The sequence below is a fragment of the Bubalus bubalis genome, chromosome 12, assembly GCF_019923935.1.
Source record: "Bubalus bubalis isolate 160015118507 breed Murrah chromosome 12, NDDB_SH_1, whole genome shotgun sequence".
NCBI lineage: Eukaryota > Metazoa > Chordata > Mammalia > Artiodactyla > Bovidae > Bubalus > Bubalus bubalis.
In genome coordinates this window covers 90,974,588-90,992,808 of record NC_059168.1, presented here as the reverse complement: position 1 = coordinate 90,992,808, position 18,221 = coordinate 90,974,588, and positions in this window count along the sequence as shown.

Sequence of the window (18,221 nt, the reverse complement as noted above, 5' to 3'; positions counted from 1 at the left end):
ACAGAAATGATATGGACCTAACAGAAGCAGAAGATATTAAGAACAGATGGCAAGAATACACAGAAGAACTGTATAAAAATGATATTCATGACCCAGATAATAACAATGGTGTGATCACTCATCTAGAGCCAGACATCCAGGAATGTGAAGTCAAGTGGGCCTTAGGAAGCATCACTATGAACAAAGCTAGTGGAGGTGATGGAATTCCAGTTGAGCTATTTCAAATCCTGAAAGATGATGCTGTGAAAGAGCTGCATTCAATATGCCAGCAAATTTGGAAAACTCAGCAGTGGCCACAGGACTGGAAAAGATGTTTTCATTCCAATCCCAAAGAAAGGCAATGCCAAAGAATGTTCAAACTACAGCACAATTTCACTCATCTCACATGCTAGCAAAGTAATGCTCAAAATTCTTCAAGCCAGGCTTCAGCAGTATGTGAACCATGAACTTCCAGATGTTCAAGCTGGATTTAGAAAAGGCAGAGGAACCAGAGATCAAATTGCCACCATCCACTGGATCATAGAAAAAGCAACAGTGTTCCAGAAGAACATCTACTTCTTTTTTATTGACTACACCAAAGCCTTTGACTGTGTGGATCACAACAAACTTCTCATGGAAAATTTTCGAGAGATGGGAATATCAGACCACCTGACCTGCCTCTTGAGAAACCTTTATGCAGGTCAAGAAGCAACAGTTAGAACTGGACATAGAACCACAAACTGTTTCCAAATCAGGAAAGGAGTACATCAAGGCTGTATATTGTCATCCTGCTTATTTACCTTATATGCAGAGTACATCATGTGAAATCCTGGGCTGGATGAAGCACAAGCTGGAGTCAAGATTGCCGGGAGACATGTCAATAATCTCAGATATGCAGATGACACCAATCTTATGGCAGAAAGTGAAGAAGGACTAAAGAGCTTCTTGATTAACGTGAAAGAGGAGAGTGAAAAAGTTGGCTTAAAACTCAACATTCAGAAAACTAAGATCATGGCATCTGGTCCCATCACTTCATGGCAAATAGATGGGAAAACAATGGAATCAGTGACAGCCTTTATTTTTGGGGCGGGGGCTCCAAAATCAGTGCAGATGGTGATTGCAGCCATGAAATTAAAAGACGTTTACTCCTTGGAAGGAAAGTTATGACCAACCTAGACAGCACATTAAAAAGCAGAGACATTACTTTGCCAACAAAAGTCTGTCTAGTCAAGGCTATGGTTTTGCCAGTAGTCATGAATGGATGTGACAGTTGGACTATAAAGAAAGCTGAGCACCAAAGAATTTATGCATTTGAACTCTGGTGTTGGAAAAGACTCATGACAGTCCCTTAGACTGCAAGGAGATCCAGCCAGTACATCCTAAAGGAAATTGCTGCTGCTAAGTCGCTTCAGTCGTGTCCAACTCTGTGCAACCCGAAATGGCATTAGTCCTGAATATTCATTGGAAGGACTGATGCTGAAGCTGAAACTCCAATCCTTTGGCCTCCTGATGTGAAGAACTGACTCATTGGAAAAGACCCTGATGTTGGGAGGGATTGGGGGCAGGAGAAGAAGGGGATGACAGAGGATGAGATGGTTGGATGGCATCATCGACTCAATGGACATGAGTTTGAGTAAACTCCGGGAGTTGGTGATGGACAGGGAGGCCTCGTGTGCTGCAGTCCATGGGGTTTCAGAGAGTTAGACACGACTAGTGACTGAACTGAACTGAAGCAGTGTGTCTGGTGGATCCTGTCTCTATGGATGCAGTTATCTTCCATCTCCTGCAAGCAAATGCTATTGCAGCAGATTTCAATCAGAAGCATTCATCTTCCAGGAGACATTAAACAAAATCAGGGGGCATTTTCATTTGCTTCTACTAGAAGTTAAGGGGATGATGTTGGTACCTAGTGTAGAACCCAAGGATGCTGCTAAACCCCAATAATATACAGAACAACCACCCTCCACAATAAAGAATGATCCAATTCAAAATGGTGCCCTATGTTCTATATCATTTTGGGTAAATGACTACACAGAGTTAATTCTTAGACCTGTCTCCACTGGAGTTTAAGCTTAGACGTGGTCATGTGATAAGAGGGATAGAAATATGCTCCATCTTAATAGGGCCAGATTCAATAAAACTTCCATCTGGCTTCCCTGCTGAGGCCTGCGGAAGCCTTAAAGAATACATTTATTATGGCTTGTGCAGCATCTAGCAGTGGAGAGCTCCAACTGAGTATTTATTGAATTTGGCACAAGCATGGGTTTTTGTTGGATGTTTGCATATAATTTTATTAATTCAACTTTTACCATATTCCAATATTTTTGGTTAACATGGGACTTTAAAATTAGTGGGCCATCTGCTTTAGATGTTGCAGAGTACTTGCTGCCAACGATTTGAAAAGATTCAAAGTACGAGAAGTGCGTATTGCCTCAGGAGAATAAATAAAATAATTAAAATGTTGCATTTACTATTGTCCAACTGAGTTTTCAAAACTCTGATTTTCAATTTTTGCTAACAAGTCTGATGAACGTTTAAATAAGAAAGTACATTTTGATATGCAGTTTTCTACAGAGAGATGTCTATTTGTGTACTCTACTGTATGGGTGCTTCGACATCAAGAAAACTTTTCATTCAGTGTGGATTTTAATAATGTTGGGTGTATAAGATATATTTAATTTGCTGAGACAAATCATGTGCACATGTGTTCTTTACCATTTACTCACATGTGTCAGAGATATCTTGATGTCTTAAATGTACTGATTTGATGAATGAGATTGAGGCATACTCTCACACTTGGACACATGGCATTTCCAGGGAACTGTCTAAAGTTGAAGAATTCCAATGCAGTCAATCTTCTGCTCAAGTATTTCTTCCACAGGAGTGACCACACTGAACAACTTTCTAAAGTAGACCTCCTGTCCTCTCTGTGCCTGCCTCACTATGCTTTCTTTCTCTCCATTGCATTTACTAGTTCTAGCTTTATAGTATATGTGTATTTGCTTATTTTCTGTTCTTTTTTTCCCACAGTACTTGTGTAATTCACTGACAGTACATTTCTTTTCTATTTGCTATTTTATCCCCAGAAGCTATAGAGTGTCTGGCATTAGGTAAAAGCAAAATAAAAATGTTTGCAATGAATTTTAGGGTGAAGTTTCACAAAAGTTTATAGATATGAACAGTAATAAAAACAGCTTAAATGTATGGGCCATTCACTATGCACCAGATGTGTTATGTTGTATCTTGTTTAATGCCTATCACAACCCACTGAGGAAGGGTATATTAATAGTCCCAATTTGCAGTTTAGAAAACCCAGCAAAGTTTGAGACTTTTCCCATCTAAAAATGTGCAGGTAAGATTTTCACCCAAGATTTTGATTCTGGAATCTGCGAATCTAACCACTTATGCAACACTCCTTTCCTGGTAGATGAGGTTGACCTTTGAGTTAGAACTTAACCATATTTATCAGCATCCTAGATGTAATAAAAATGCATTTGTTTATATAACTGCTATTAATAGGCAGTGCATGAAGAACTGTGATGTGACATTTATAATAAACTGAGATTTTATGTATCCTCTGTCTCTGCAGGCTCAGTCTCTCAGTCATGTCTGACTCTTTGTGACCCCGTGGCCTGTAGCCAACAAGGTTCCTCTGCCCATGAAATTTCCCAGACAGCAATACTGGAGTGGTTTGTCATTCCCTTCTCCAGGGGATCTTCCTGACTCAGGGATCAAACCCATGTCTTCTGTGTCTCCTGGATTGCCAGGTGGATTCTTTACCACTGAGCCACCTGAGAAGCTCCTCTCCTCTCTCCACTTAAAGACAAATAATTTAGCTCTGGTCACCAAGAAACTCTCAAATAATCTTCCTCCAAAGTAGCACAGAAGCACTGTATCCTGAGCATATGTATATTTGGCATTAGAATCAGCAGATTTGCTTCTTTCTTCCCGAGCTCCATCCCAACCCCACCGATTTAAGTGTTCTGCAGGTGAGACCCAGGTGATTCTGACCACACTTGTTCAAACACTGGGTAAGGAAAATATCCTGGAAATGTCACACCAGTCTCACTGATGGAGATCCATCAAGTATGTGAATGTTTTATAATTCTATAATAAAATACATTGCACATTCCTTTCCAAGCTATTTTGGCTCCGTGGCCAGTTTTACAGAACTGTTCTTTCTCTAGAAAGTCCTTTATTCGCATTGTTCCTAGAAAGACTGGTGATGCCCCTAATATGTGCTTCTGCCTGTGTTTATGCTAAGTTAGGTACTGTCCCAGTGCTGCCTCTCTCCCACAGATGTACGTGGCAGTTTACTGAAAACAAGACCATCTGAGAAACTGCTAGACTTAATGCCCTTCTCTGGTAGCTCAGCTGGTAAAGAATACGCTTACAATGCAGGAAACCCTGGTTCAATTCCTGGGTGAGAAAGATCCACTGGAGAAGGGAAAGGCTACCCACTCCAGTATTCTGGCCTGGAAAATTCAGTCCATGGGGTCTCAAAAAGTCAGACACAACTGAGCAACTTTCACTTTCACTTTAGACTTAATGCAATTTCTTCAAGCAGGATCAACTGAAGTTTTTTTCTGATGCTCTAATATTTCTAGCACGCTACATATGTAAAGAGATGGATGCTTAGAACTTGCTAGAACATTAATCCATTATTAAATGTCTTTTAAATATTCAATAATTTATATCAACACTTTAATTGCCATCATCCCCAAATTAATGTACTGTTGCTGTTTGAGTTTGGAGGACTATTACTCCCCCACTGCATCTTGTTTGCTCAGTTTGTAGAAAGATTGCCAAGTTTTGATCTGCTTAATGGTTCCAACCAGTGATCTTCACAACGTGACTCATTACTCATAATAAAATTTGACAAGACCATGGAGTCATCAGGGAGAACCACCAATGAGATTGGAAACATCACTTAGGACACATGCTGTGCAATTATTATAGTAAAGGCCTAGAGTCACAGACACACCCATGGTGACCACAATAATCATTATAATAGCATCAAAATGGTTTTTGCTTATATTATTGAATTTGGTCTTCTCAGTTTTTTAATTTGCATCTGGGATTTTTTTGGCAATTGACATAAAAGTATTTGACACTCAGTTGTCTATCTTCATATAACTTGTGCATGATAGGAACGAGACTGGAAACTTTGCTCTGTGTGTGTGTTTAAATGAACACACAGGTGCTCTTGTTTATCTGAAACATATTAATTTACCTGAACAAATATATATTGATAAAAGTCCTTTTTCTCCTACTTTTTCACACTTACAACTTGTGAAAGTTTTCCCTTTTTGTCAGTGTTCATCTTTATCAATCAATTTTCATGAACCATGTCACAAGAATTAGAACACTAGATAGTGTTTAATCCATAAGCTTTTTAGTTTAAGAAGTTCTTTTATAATAGCATCTCCATGAGGAAAAAAAAATAGACTCCGTGAATTTATATCACTCTTCTCTGACCCCAAACTATTTTAAATGACTTTATAATTATTCACAGTAGACCCAGTTGAGGCTGAGAAGAAATGGTAGGGGAATAAAATTTTCAGAATTTGCTTACTTTGTCTCTTATAATGGTAATAAATCTTTAACTTAACCCAGGGGGAAAAAGGTGATGTCATTTAAAAAATAATCTATATTTCTTTGATTATTCCTAAAGTAAAAACTGTGGTTACAGCAGTGATTCCCAAAGTGGTATCTGCACTCAAACCCCCAGGGGAGGACAGGTCCCTGAGATGCTTTCAGGGACTCGGAGAGGTAGAAAGTATTTTAACAGAAACCTAACATGCAATTTGCCTTTTAAATTCTGTTGGCATTTGCCCTGATGTGGTAAAAGCAGTAACATTTGGAACAGAATAGTTAGTTACGGCTTTATGGAAGACATACTACAGTCTGCGATAATAAGAAAATACTTCTTGAAAACTTACAAAGCAACAAGTTGAATTTTTAGAACAAAGATTTGCCACTTAAACAAATAGCATGCACATTTCTTCTGGAATGATTTGTGAGAAACAGTGTTATGGTCAGACCTATCCAGGGTGGAGTCCTTGTGTGTCCATTCAACTCTGTGAACATGGTGAGTTACTAAAATTTCTCAGCCTCAGATTCTCCTTCAAATGAGAATAATGCTTTGAAACATGGGATTATTAATAAATGTATATAACTACCCAGTGTTATTCACAATAGCAAAGATATGGGAACAACCCATGTGCTCATCAAAGGATAAATGGATTAAAAGGATGTGGTATGTATTATACAACAGAATATTACCAGCCCTGAGAAAAGAAGATATTCTTTCAAGAGTACGTATTGTAAATAAGTAGTAAATAATCCATAGAAATAAAATTGTCAGTTGTCTGTCTATATGAACACAGACAATAATATTGTATTATAATAACATAATGTGATAAACATTGCTACATCAATTGTATTACAATATACAGGTGTATCACATCACCTACCTTAAACTTATACAATGTTACATGTGAAATTTATTCAATAAAATAAAAACCCTGCTGATTACCTAGACTGTGAAATTCAGCAAGAATTATTTTCTCTTTCTACTCCCTTTCTCCAAATGAATGACCATAAATCCTACCAAGAATTCTTTCACAGTAATTGTTTATTAATATTTTTAACAGAACATGTGATTTCAAAAGGATGATTGGTTAGGTACTGACATAAGTACAAGGATTTTGCTATCAAAAACTTGTTGCTACCTGCAAAGGATTTTGATGCAAAATTTATATCTTTCTAGAAAATTCCTTCCTAAGTCACTCTTGGAAGGAAAGTTATGACCAACCTAGACAGCATATTAAAAATCAGAGACATTACTTTGCCAACAAAGGTCTGTCTAGTCAAGGCTATGGTTTTTCCAGTGGTCATGTATGGACATGAGAGTTGGACTATAAAGAAAGCTGAGCACCAAAGAATTGATGCTTTTGAACTGTGGTGTTGGAGAAGACTCGAGAGTCCCTTGGACTGCAAGGAGATCCAACCAGTCCATTCTAAAGGAGATCAGTCCTGGGTGTTCATTGGAAGGACTGATGCTGAAGCTGAAAGTCCAATCCTTTGGCTACCTGATGTGAAGAGCTGACTCATTTGACAAGATCCTGATGTTGGGAAAGGTTGAGGGTAGGAGGAGAAGGGGATGACAGAGGATGAGATGGTTGGATGGCATCACCGACTCGATGGACATGGGTTTGGGTAGACTCCAGGAGTTGGTGAAGGACGGGGAAGCCTGGCATGCTGTGGTTCATGGGATTGCAAAGAGTCAGACACGACTGAGTGACTGAACTGAAATGAAGTCACTCCTAACAGCTGCTTGATTAGCAATGAGTTTGTATATGACCGGTGGCCTTGAAATGCTTGGCTCTATGTCTCCTCAGAGTAAAGTGAGTTGCTGTTTTTACCCCTCTTTTGAAAAGTAAAACACAGACTCAGATACTACAAAGCTTTGTTCTTCTGTTACTTTGCATGGTTTGGGTGAATAGCTCACTGTCCATTTCCTGGGACTAGAGGAAAACAAACTCTTAGCATGTGGTTGGTGCCAACAGGTAATGACTGATCAGAAGGAAACATTTTCTACCTGAATTAGGTCAGTGCACCCCCCTCCCCCAGGAGTCTGTCTTCTGTGTGCATCTCTTATCTTCAGGTTTGGGTCTTCTGCCACTCAGCAGGCTGGATGCAGAGATGAGATTAAGATCCTTTGAAATCCTCCAGAGTTGATGGGATGTCTGATGTCTACAGGAGGCAACCATAACTCAAGAGTCCCTTCTTCTAGAAAGTGTGATAATAATTCTGATCTACAGAGCAATGGCATAAATGAGCATGGATCAGTGTACACGTGTGATTGGCCCAAGAAGCCTACTGAAGATAAAATTTTCTGCTTAGCTCTGAAGTTGTGTTTTGCATCTTCACTGAAAAGAATGCACATTGAATGGGCTTCTTGCTGGGATAGAGAACATGTGACCTCAAGGAAACAACTCAGACCCTGTTTGTGAGGACAGCCTGTACTCCTGGGTCAGGTAGACCCAGCTCACACCTGTGCCCACTCCTACCCCAAGTGGGAGGAATGTCTTTAATGGGGTCTGGACACAGTGGAGGGACCGCCCCAAAAAAGGACCATTTGGAAGCAGAAGAGGGGCTGGCAGGTGGAAACTGGAGAGAAGGCTTCCAGAGAAGTCTTCATGCTTTGACACTAAGTTGCAAACAAGTTTAGTGTCAAATAATGAGGAAAAGGATCAGGAAATGTGAGTCTGCTCAGAGCTCAGACAGGGAAGACCAGAGCGCCCTCTTCAGGTGTCTCTCACTCTTCAGATTTTAGCTACCAACGTATTGTTGTTGTTCAGTCATTAAGTCATGTATGACATTTTGCGACCCCATGGATTGCAGCACACCAGGCTTCCCTGTCCTTCACTATCTCCTGGAGTTTGTCCAAACTCAAGACCATTGAGTCAGTGATGCCATCCAACCGTCACATCATCTGTCATCCTTTTCTCCTCTGCCTTCAATCTTTCCCAGCATCACGGTCTTTTCCAGTGAGTGGGCTCTTTATATCAGATATAAAAGCTTAAAAGCCAAAGTGTTGAAGCTTCAGCTTTAACATCAGTCCTTCCAGCGAATCTTCAAGTTGATGGATATGCCAACTCTCTGGTATAAATCACAGACAATTATTGACTTCTTCCTGAAATTATCAAATAAAATTGCAAGGGACTTGTGCAAAGGAAGAAGCTTTTATTTAACATTTAAGTGGGGGGTGAGAAGGCGCAATGTGATTCACCCAGGTGGGCTGTGCCACTTAGGCACACGGAGATGGCGTGTTGCCTGCGAGTATGTGGAATTGGCTAGTATGACATATACTTCACTGAGAAAATTGCCTGAAACTGCCCAGTGATACCTTCTAAGAACAAAAATAATCTTCCAGCCAGGTTATTGAGCACTTATTACAGACTTTAGGATAATAATAGTAATAACTAATAATGGTTAAAGTTTACCTCTCGAGACTTCCCTGGTAGTTCAGCTGGTAAAGAATCTGCCTGCAATGCAGGACACCCCGGTTTGATTCCTGGGTTGGGAAGATCTCCTGGAGAAGAGATACATTACCCACTCCAGTATTCATGGGCTTCTTGGTGGCTCAGAAGGTTAAGAATCTGCCTGCAATGCATGAGACCTGGGTTCCATCCTTGGGTTGGGAAGATCCCCAGGAGGAGGGCATGGCAACCCACTCCAGTATTTTTGCCTGGAGATTCCCTATGGACAGAGGAGCCTGTTGGGCTACAGTCCATGGAGTCTTAAAGAGTTGGATAGGACTGAGTGACTAAGTACAGCACACAACCTTTATCTAATAGGATATTGTATCATGTTTTGATACAAATTTTACATGGAAACCAATAATAAAACCACACAAATGTTTCAAAGCTAAATGAAACACAGATAATGAATGTAACAAGTATCTGGAATCCAGAGAAAGAAGAAATTTAAACTCTTCCAAAAGGATTGGCTTGGAGTGTAAAAATCTCCCCTGCATTTGCAGACTGAAGGAGTAAAGAGCAGTAATGAGTGCTGGGCATGGAAGGGGAAGAGACTTGACCCGGTGCTTGTGGAGAAGGTGCTGGGGATTCAGAGGAGGTTTCACTTGAGCTGCAGCTGGAAGAGGACTGCACGAGGGTTTACACAGGCAAGTGGAGTGGGTCATAGTCAAAGAGGCATAGGAGAAGCCGAGCGTCCCATCCTTCAGGAAGGAGAAGCCATTGCTGCAGGTTTGTGCCTCATCATGAAACACAGGCACCCAGAGTGCGGATTACACACGCGCCCTGAACGCACAGGAAACGTCTGGGACTTTCTGGGTGGCTCGAGTTAACGACTCCTCTGATTTAATATGAGCTGTTAAAACGAATCACTGCATTTCAACCAAATTATCTTACCACCGAAAATGCTCGTCAGCCTGTCACTGCTGAGGCTGCAACTTGAACCCTCTGATGATTTAACTTTCCTGCAATATTCCGTCTTCTTAACATAAAACTGTAGACAAATGACTCGGCTGCACACAGACATTCTTTTAATATTTTTGGGGCAGCTTCTTTACAAGTCCAGGGACCCTCTGCCCCTCAACTCAGTGAAACAGCTTAGCATGAGAATCTTGGCTGCAAAACCCAACATTCTGCACTAGCAGATGGAGTGCGTGGCCATTTTTGAAGTGGAACAAATGTATGAATTTAATTAGAGAGGAGTTGACAAGCTCCTCTCCTTTAGTTGCATAATGTTGAAGACAATCGTGATAAGGTACATGCTTTCTTATTTCTTACCATGATAAATGGTTGTAACATTTTCTCATTTCTTCTTTTTTTTCTGATTTTCTATATGTCTTCCTCACTTTAGGAGCTCATTAACCATATTGTTTATGCAACAATTTTTTTTTTCAGGTTGGTGGCAAAGACTGGCTATCTCTATGATGCTGTGAACATGTGGGCCCTGAATCTATGGCTGTCAGAACGCTTGCAGCAGCCTGCCTTTGAGACTATGAGCATCTCCCTACTTGAGCGATTTGTCAGGGAAATTGTAAATTGGATCAGGTGCAATCTCTTCAGAGGGGAGGTCTCAGTGCATTCTGTTATTTTAATAGGGGATGCTTTAGGGGCATAATCTCTGGCCTAATAATAAATTAAAGAAAGAGCTAAGGACAAAGGAAGCACACTTAATCTCACTCCAGTTCTTGATATTAAGCAGCACCAGTTCTCCAAGGGTCAGTGTGAATGGAATGCTTGTAGAACTCTTAACAGACAGAAACCCCCTCCTAACATGTTTGATCCATAAAAGGATTAAATGGGAAATTGGGTGGGGGGGGACAGATGAGTCATGAGCAAGACTTTCAAACTGACTCTTAGGCATTTTTTTTTACTTGTAAAATGGTTATAATACCATCTTACTTACATTTTAGACCAAGGCCGATTAAGAGCAATGATATATGTACACAAACTAGAGGCATTCAGACGTTAAGGATGAACCCAGTATTGAGCCATTCACTAACCACGGCCTGGGAGGCTCCCTCAAAAGCCTGGGCCAGGCCACCTGTTCCTTGAGGACCCCCAGCACCTGAACTACATTGGATTGTGGAAATCTTCTGTTCTCTTTGGGACTCATTGTAACTGTTCATCTGCCTGCTGAAATCTGGCCCCTCATGGACTACAGTGATGCATGGAGGGGAAATTACAGTTGGGAGACAGTGAGTAGACATGGAGACTGACTCTCTAGCTTCTTCCATGTTACATGAAATGACAATGGCTCAAGATGTGACCCAGAATATGCCACACAGCCCTGGAAAGTAGAAATAGAGGAATCCTTTATGTAATCACTGAACAAACACAAAACAAGTAATTGCCATTGATCAGTTCCATGTTCAGTACATGAGAATGCAGAACAGATATCATTCCTTCTCCTTTGAGAAGAGCTTAGCGGCAGACACCTACAATAAAGAGTAAAACAGCATACACAGGTGATCAGGACTCCAGGGAGTAAAGCAGGGTAGGAGGCAGGTCGTGAGTGGTGAAATGACATCTCTGTTCCAGAAATGTTTAAGATGAGACATGAAGGCATAAAAAAAGCCCATCAGGAGAAGAACACAGACAGCCTGTATGCAGGTCCTGAGGCAGAAAGGGACTCTCATTTCTGAGGAGGCATAGACTCGCATTAAGGGCAATGTTGTGTCTCTACAAAGGCTGCTCTGAAGTCCCAACCCCAGGGACCTCTGAATGCAGCCTTCTTTGGAAGTAGGGTGTTGGCTCAAACTAATGTCCATAGAGTCGGTGATGCGATCCAACCATCTCATCCTTGGTCATTCCCTTTTCCTCCTGCCTTCAATCTTTCCCAGCACCAGGGTCTTTTCCAACGAGTCAGCTCTTCCCATCATGTGGCCAAAGTCTTGGAGCTTCAGCATCAGTCCTTCCAATGTGTATTCAGGCATGATTTCCTTTAGGATTGACTAGTTTGTTCTTCTTGCTGTCCAAGGGACTCTCAAGAGTATTCTCTAGCACCACAGTTTGAAAGCATCTAATGTTCAAATTAGAGCATTTTATTCACAATGTTTCATTAACTTATTATGCATATTTCTTCTGCATGAACTTCTCTTCAAAGTTAAAGTCAAGGATTATGCTACACACAAAGCCATTCTGTCTGAACTTATGTCTAAATTCAGGGATTGGTATTTCACTTTAGACATGAGAAGTATGGGACTCGGAATAGATTACTTAATGGTTCAGTGTTCTCTTCATTCCATAATTCTTAACATGAAGGTGGTAGGCTTGAAACATGTTTAGAAATTTACATGCTGCAATATGTTCTCTGAAATTATAAACACATGATGTCTATACATTTTAGGTATGGTTTCAGGAACATATAAAAACCAAAATTGTAGAAAATCTTTGGTCTCTTCTATGTAGTATGAAATAGGTTGTTTTGGATATCACAATAAATAGAAAATACAAAATTTATGGTGGTGGCAACTGTGAGTTTATTTTTAAGTGATATTAACTGACAGCACATCATGTTCAAAATGGCCTTTAGCAGGTGTTCCTAGGAAGGAAAGCTGTGTTGCTATTAAAAGTCTATAACAGGAAATGATTATATTAGAACCATGTATTATAATCCTGGAATATTAAAAGCAAAGTGAACCCTGGATAATCGTGATCAGATTATTTTCAGAGCCAGTGTTGTTGGAACGGGGCTGTGGACCCTGGTGATTACAGGATGAGGACATTTCAGCGCTGAGAGGCTGACACCTGTTCCCATAGTGGGGCTCACCCTGAGAGGCTCACTAGGGAACCAAGGGAGAGGGGCCCATTCACTGAAATGTGAGTCCTAATGCATTAAAAACGTGCACGTTCTTCAGCGCATCTAGTCTACACTCATTGTGAATTAAAGATCAGTGAAATGGAAACATGGAAGAATACGTAGGAAACGTGTTCAGGGGAATATTAGTAGTATGAAAAGCAAAGCTCAAACAAGACCTCTCAAATGCTTTACAGTTGTCCCTGGGTGGAGGACAACCTGAATGCAATCCTGGGAAGCCACAAAACAGCACAGTCCAGGGCCACAGTTGGCACCGAATACAGCCACAACACACGGCAGAGAGAAAAAGGAAATTACAGTTTCAAATTATACAGAGTATTCTTTCACTCTATAAAAAATGTAATGTTTACAAAACTTCATTACCAATCACTGTATCATACTTCCTTTCACTTTCTAGTGTATTAAATTACAAGCTTTTTCTGAAAAAAAAAAAAAAATGAGGTTTATTTTTCAAAATGTGCAACTTATTACATAAACAAGCACAAACAAGGATTACGTAAACAAGCATAGTTCTGTATAGAAAGTAATACGTGTTTGCCCAGGAGGTTACACATGGACTGTTCACAGTAACATACAAAATTGCTGATGAAACTGGTTTTGTGACCCTTGGTCTATTCCTGTAATTTGCTATTTACCAGGAGGTACTTGTCGTCACAGGGGTTACAACTACTGTTAGTCAGCAAATGGCCCAATTTTCTAAGGCATCATATTCCCCGAGAATGGCTTTGCCGTGTCTCAAATGTCCTGATTTTGAATTTTATGTTAATTCTCATCATCTGTTTCACTTCCCTCCCCTGCAATTTTCCAAGACACAATACTGTCTTCATTTGATACTCAATTACAGTGATAATCTACCAATCATTACAATGAGGGAAATTAATTTTTAAAATGTTGTTCTAAAAGAAATAATAATGTAGCCTGCAAGTTTCATTTAATATTAGACACACTCAGATGCTTCTGACAATTCTTTTGTGTTTTCACATCTTGCCTGCTCCCCTGGGAACACCTTTATGTACCTTTGGAAGCGGCTGCTTGTTGCTTGTCCAGTCGCCCAGTCGTGTCCTACTCTTCAAGACCCCACGGACTACAGCACACCAGGCCTTCCTGTCCCTCACCATCTCCGGGAGTTTGACCAAGGTCATGTCCATTGCATCAGTGATGCCATCTAGCCATCTCATCCTCTGAGGCCCTCTGCTCCTAAGAGGCTGCTTACAGGTGTAATATTTGCCAGAAGTAATAACACACCTCCAGGAGAGAAAAGTTTTCCCTTGCATTTGAGGAACTTTACAAAAAAAACAAAATCATCTGCTGTTTAATACAAGTCTTCTCATATGGGTATAAAGTGAGTTCCTCTCTCAAATGATAACTTTCCAGCTACCAAATATTACATCCAGGAAAACAGGTGGAAAGAGCTTTAGAGAAAGAATAAGTAGCTGAGCAAGGATTAAGCTGATAGTATGAATAGTAGTATCGCTTGTGCTTGTGCTTAGTCGCTCTGTTGTGTCCGACTCTTTGCATCTTCATGGACTGTAGCTTGCCTCCTCTGTCCAAGTTCCCCACCGCCGCGCCCACCCCAATCCCTACCCCCCACCCCGGCCCCGACCCCACCCCTCCCCCACCCCGCTCCTCCCCGTCCCTCCCCTCTGCCCCGCTGACAAGAATACTGGAGTGTGTTGCCATTTCCTTCTCCAGGGGTTGAACCCGGTCTCCCTCATTGCAGGGAGACTCTTTACTGTCTGAGCCCCAGGGAAGCTCCTTCTAAAGACTAAGTCAACTAAGTGTGATTACAGTGCCTCATCCCAGGTTTCACTGGGACAAATCAGTGACTAAGTCCCGGTAAGCATGGACCAGAGCTCCTCATTTTGAAGCAATTATTTCACTCCTAAAGAGTTTAACTTTGAAATTAATCCTTCCTGGTTCACAGAAGTGTCTGTAATGGGACAATACTGTCTCAGATGCTGCATGCAAACACATTGTGTGTGTGTGTGTGAACGTGTGTGTGTGTGACTAATATCCTGAACATATCACATTGCTCAGCCATTTTATTAAGTGGAGACTAGTTAGTTCAGTCCCATTATTGGCAGCATCTAGTGATAAATGTATAGTGATTGGAACCTTGTTTTTTGATTTATTTTGTCTAATAACTAAAGTCATTGGCTTTGATCTCTACAAGTCCCAAGAGATCAAAGCTAATTCTTGGAGGAATCCATCCACTCAAGCAACAATCTCTCTTCCTGTTCCCTGATAGCACTTTGAGATTATCCATCATTAGCAAAACTCCAGTACTTTGGCCACCTCATGCAAAGAGTTGACTCATTGGAAAAGACTCTAATGCCTGGAGGGATTGGGGGCAGGAGGAGAAGGGGACGACAGAGGATGAGATGGCTGGATGGCATCACTGACTCGATGGACGTGAGTCTGAGCGAACTCCAGGAGTTGGTGATGGACAGCGAGGCCTGGCATGCTGCAATTCATGGGGTCGAAAAGAGTCGGACATGACTGAGCGACTGATCTGATCTGATCTGATCTGATCATTAGCAAAAAAAGAATTCAAAGCAAAAAATGAAATGAACTTGTTCCCAAAATAGCAGGTTCACCAAAAGTAAACAGGTCATGCTGTGAAACTCAACCAGCAGGGCACACTGACCAGAACGACAAGCACACCTTCCTGTTATCAAGGACCTGCTTTGGAAGGGAGCAAAAGTACCCCTGCCCAAAATGAACCTGTGCAAGGGCACTAAACTACCCTTCTCCAAAGTCATCAATACTACCCCCTCATCAGCCCAGCATGCATTATCACCCCTATGAACTTACAAGAGTCTTTTTGCCTAACTTGATTTTTAGCAGAAAGGTGGACATGCAAAAAGAAAAAAAAAAGCGTAATGAATAGATAAACTGTCTTGGGGCCATGGGGCGCAGTGTAATCTAGAAAGCATGACTGGGGGAATTTCTTTTAACTTCTCAGCTGACGCCTTTGGAAGGTGGTAGAATCTACTGTGTACATTCTGGTCTTTTCTCTGCATCATTTTAAGCATCACCTGACAGAAGTTTCTGTGGAGGAACTGACCGGATGTGAGGGGAATGTGCTGTGTTCTCAGGTGACACGGGAAAGTTCCCGCACATATAATCCATTATGAAGACGGAGACTCTCCCCGTCTGTCTTTTTGACAGCAAAACCCAGAGGAACTGACAAGCAGACCTCATCTCTCTCTAGCATTCTGAGCTCTCAGCCTGTCTGAGCACAGTGTCACTTTGAGGATGCTCTTTCTTTTCTTCCCCTGGAACATGTCCTTTCCATCTTCATCTTCTCTCCTTGCAGCTCTCCCTGGAAGCAAGCTGCACAATCACAGGCCAGTCTAGAGATGACAAGCCCCCACTGCCGTACAACTTCAGCCAAACGTCCCTGGAGTCCACTGGCCACCTCTTAATTGGCCCCCATGGCTGGTTCTCTGCTCATGCCCTGCTCCAAAATTAGAAGCATTTGATGCAGACAAAGCTCCTGAAATTCCACTTCCTGACACCCTGCCCATCCGTCCTCACTCTAAGAGACACACAGTGTTACAGACAAGCAGCCTCCTCCCAGCAGTTACACAAAGGTCAGAAAACTCTCAGAGAATCAGAGCAAAGTAAATGTCTGCCTGGGAATTACCGAAAGTGTGTGCTCGTGGAAAGCCAGATCTTGTAAAAGATAAATATTGTAGACAGAGAGCTGAGGGACCTTTGTGTTCTCACCATTTACTGTGAGATTTACAAAGTCCAAGCTGCTCAGTCCTGCATTTGGTGCTGCATTCAGAGGCCTCCACTATCTGCTGTCATTTATTATTGGCCTCACACCTGCTCCTCTCTGCTCTCCCTTCCCCACATTTCTGGGAGATGGAGTTTTCATTTTAGTTTAGATCAAATGTTTGTTATGGGACCATTTAGGTGTGGCCAGGAATTTAAGGTCATCTTCTTAAAAAATAATGCATTTCAGAAGTGTTTACAGAGGACACTGGAAAATAGTTTGTTTTCAATATTTGTAACTGAAGAAAAAAAAATCAGACCAAGGTCTCTACTCCTCTCACTTTCAGCAGTAGCAAGAAGAAAAACAAGTTACTATGCTGTCTGAAAATGAAAGTGAAGGTTGCTCAGTTGTGTCCAACTCTTTGTGACCCCATGGACTACAAGCTCCATAGAATTCTCCAGGCCAGAATACTGGAGTGGGTAGCTGTTTCCTTCTTCAGGGAATCTTCCCAACCCAGAGATCGAACCAGGTCTCCCGCATTGCAGGCGGATTCTTTATCAGCTGAGTCACAAGGGAAGCCTGAAACCACATCCATATCCGGCCAACTCCACGACTTAGGTTCTGCAGCCCTGGGGCAAGTTTAAGAACGGAGTACTTGTGAGACACGTGGATGTTACATCTGGTGGCCGACATTGGGGAAAGAGGCAGGCTACAGTCCACGAGGTCGCAAAAGAGTCGGACACAAGTTAGCGACTAAACAACAACAAACATAGGTGGATAGAGCTGAATATTCTCCAGGAAGGTGGCTGAAAACCTGTCTTCCACTTGGGTCCTTGCAGCCATGCATCTCACAAGTACTCCACTCTCAAACATGCCCTGGGCCAGCAGAACCTAAGTGATGGAGTCAGCCAGGTATGGGTGTGGTTTCAGAGCAGCAGAGCTCAGACTTTGGGGTCACACAGAACACAAGGTGTCTCTTGATGCATCTTTTCTCATCCTTGTGGTTTTGAGGGTGGTCCCTAGAACTCACTTCCTGAAACCTCCCCTGCCTCACTTGTACAACGTGGGTGAAGATAATGCCTACATCTTGGAACAACTGGGAAAACAGAAGAAGGGGATGTGGGAACACACAGAGCACAGCGCCCACCCCGTGCCCCACTCTGATTTTCTGCTGAGAGAAGTCAGACCACCATAAAATGCGGTACCCAGCATGAAGGCCATGATTAGCGTTCCGGCTTCTGACACCTACAGGGACACCCAGGAAGATTCACCAGTTCTGGTGTCTGTTTTCCAAAGGTCCAGAATATAAACCTGAACCCTCTTGGTGGTAATTAGCATCTGAGAAGGTAACGGAATTTGCCTGTGAAAATGGTAATATTACACATCCTGAGGGGCTGCAAAATGCCTACAGTTATGATCATACACCATTGTGGATGTGTGAGTGTCTCAGGCATTGAAAGCTAACTGCAGCCTAATGCATGAAGTAGAATCTGAGTGTGAGTTTTCTAAAATCTGTTTCCTTGTGGTGGAAGACCAGATAAAATTGTGGATTTATTTTCTCCTCAAAAACAAAATGCCAGTCAAAAACAATTCTTGTTATCTCTGTGCTCGAGTTCATCAAAACCTGGCAGTAATGTGAAAGACACTGAAAATTTGC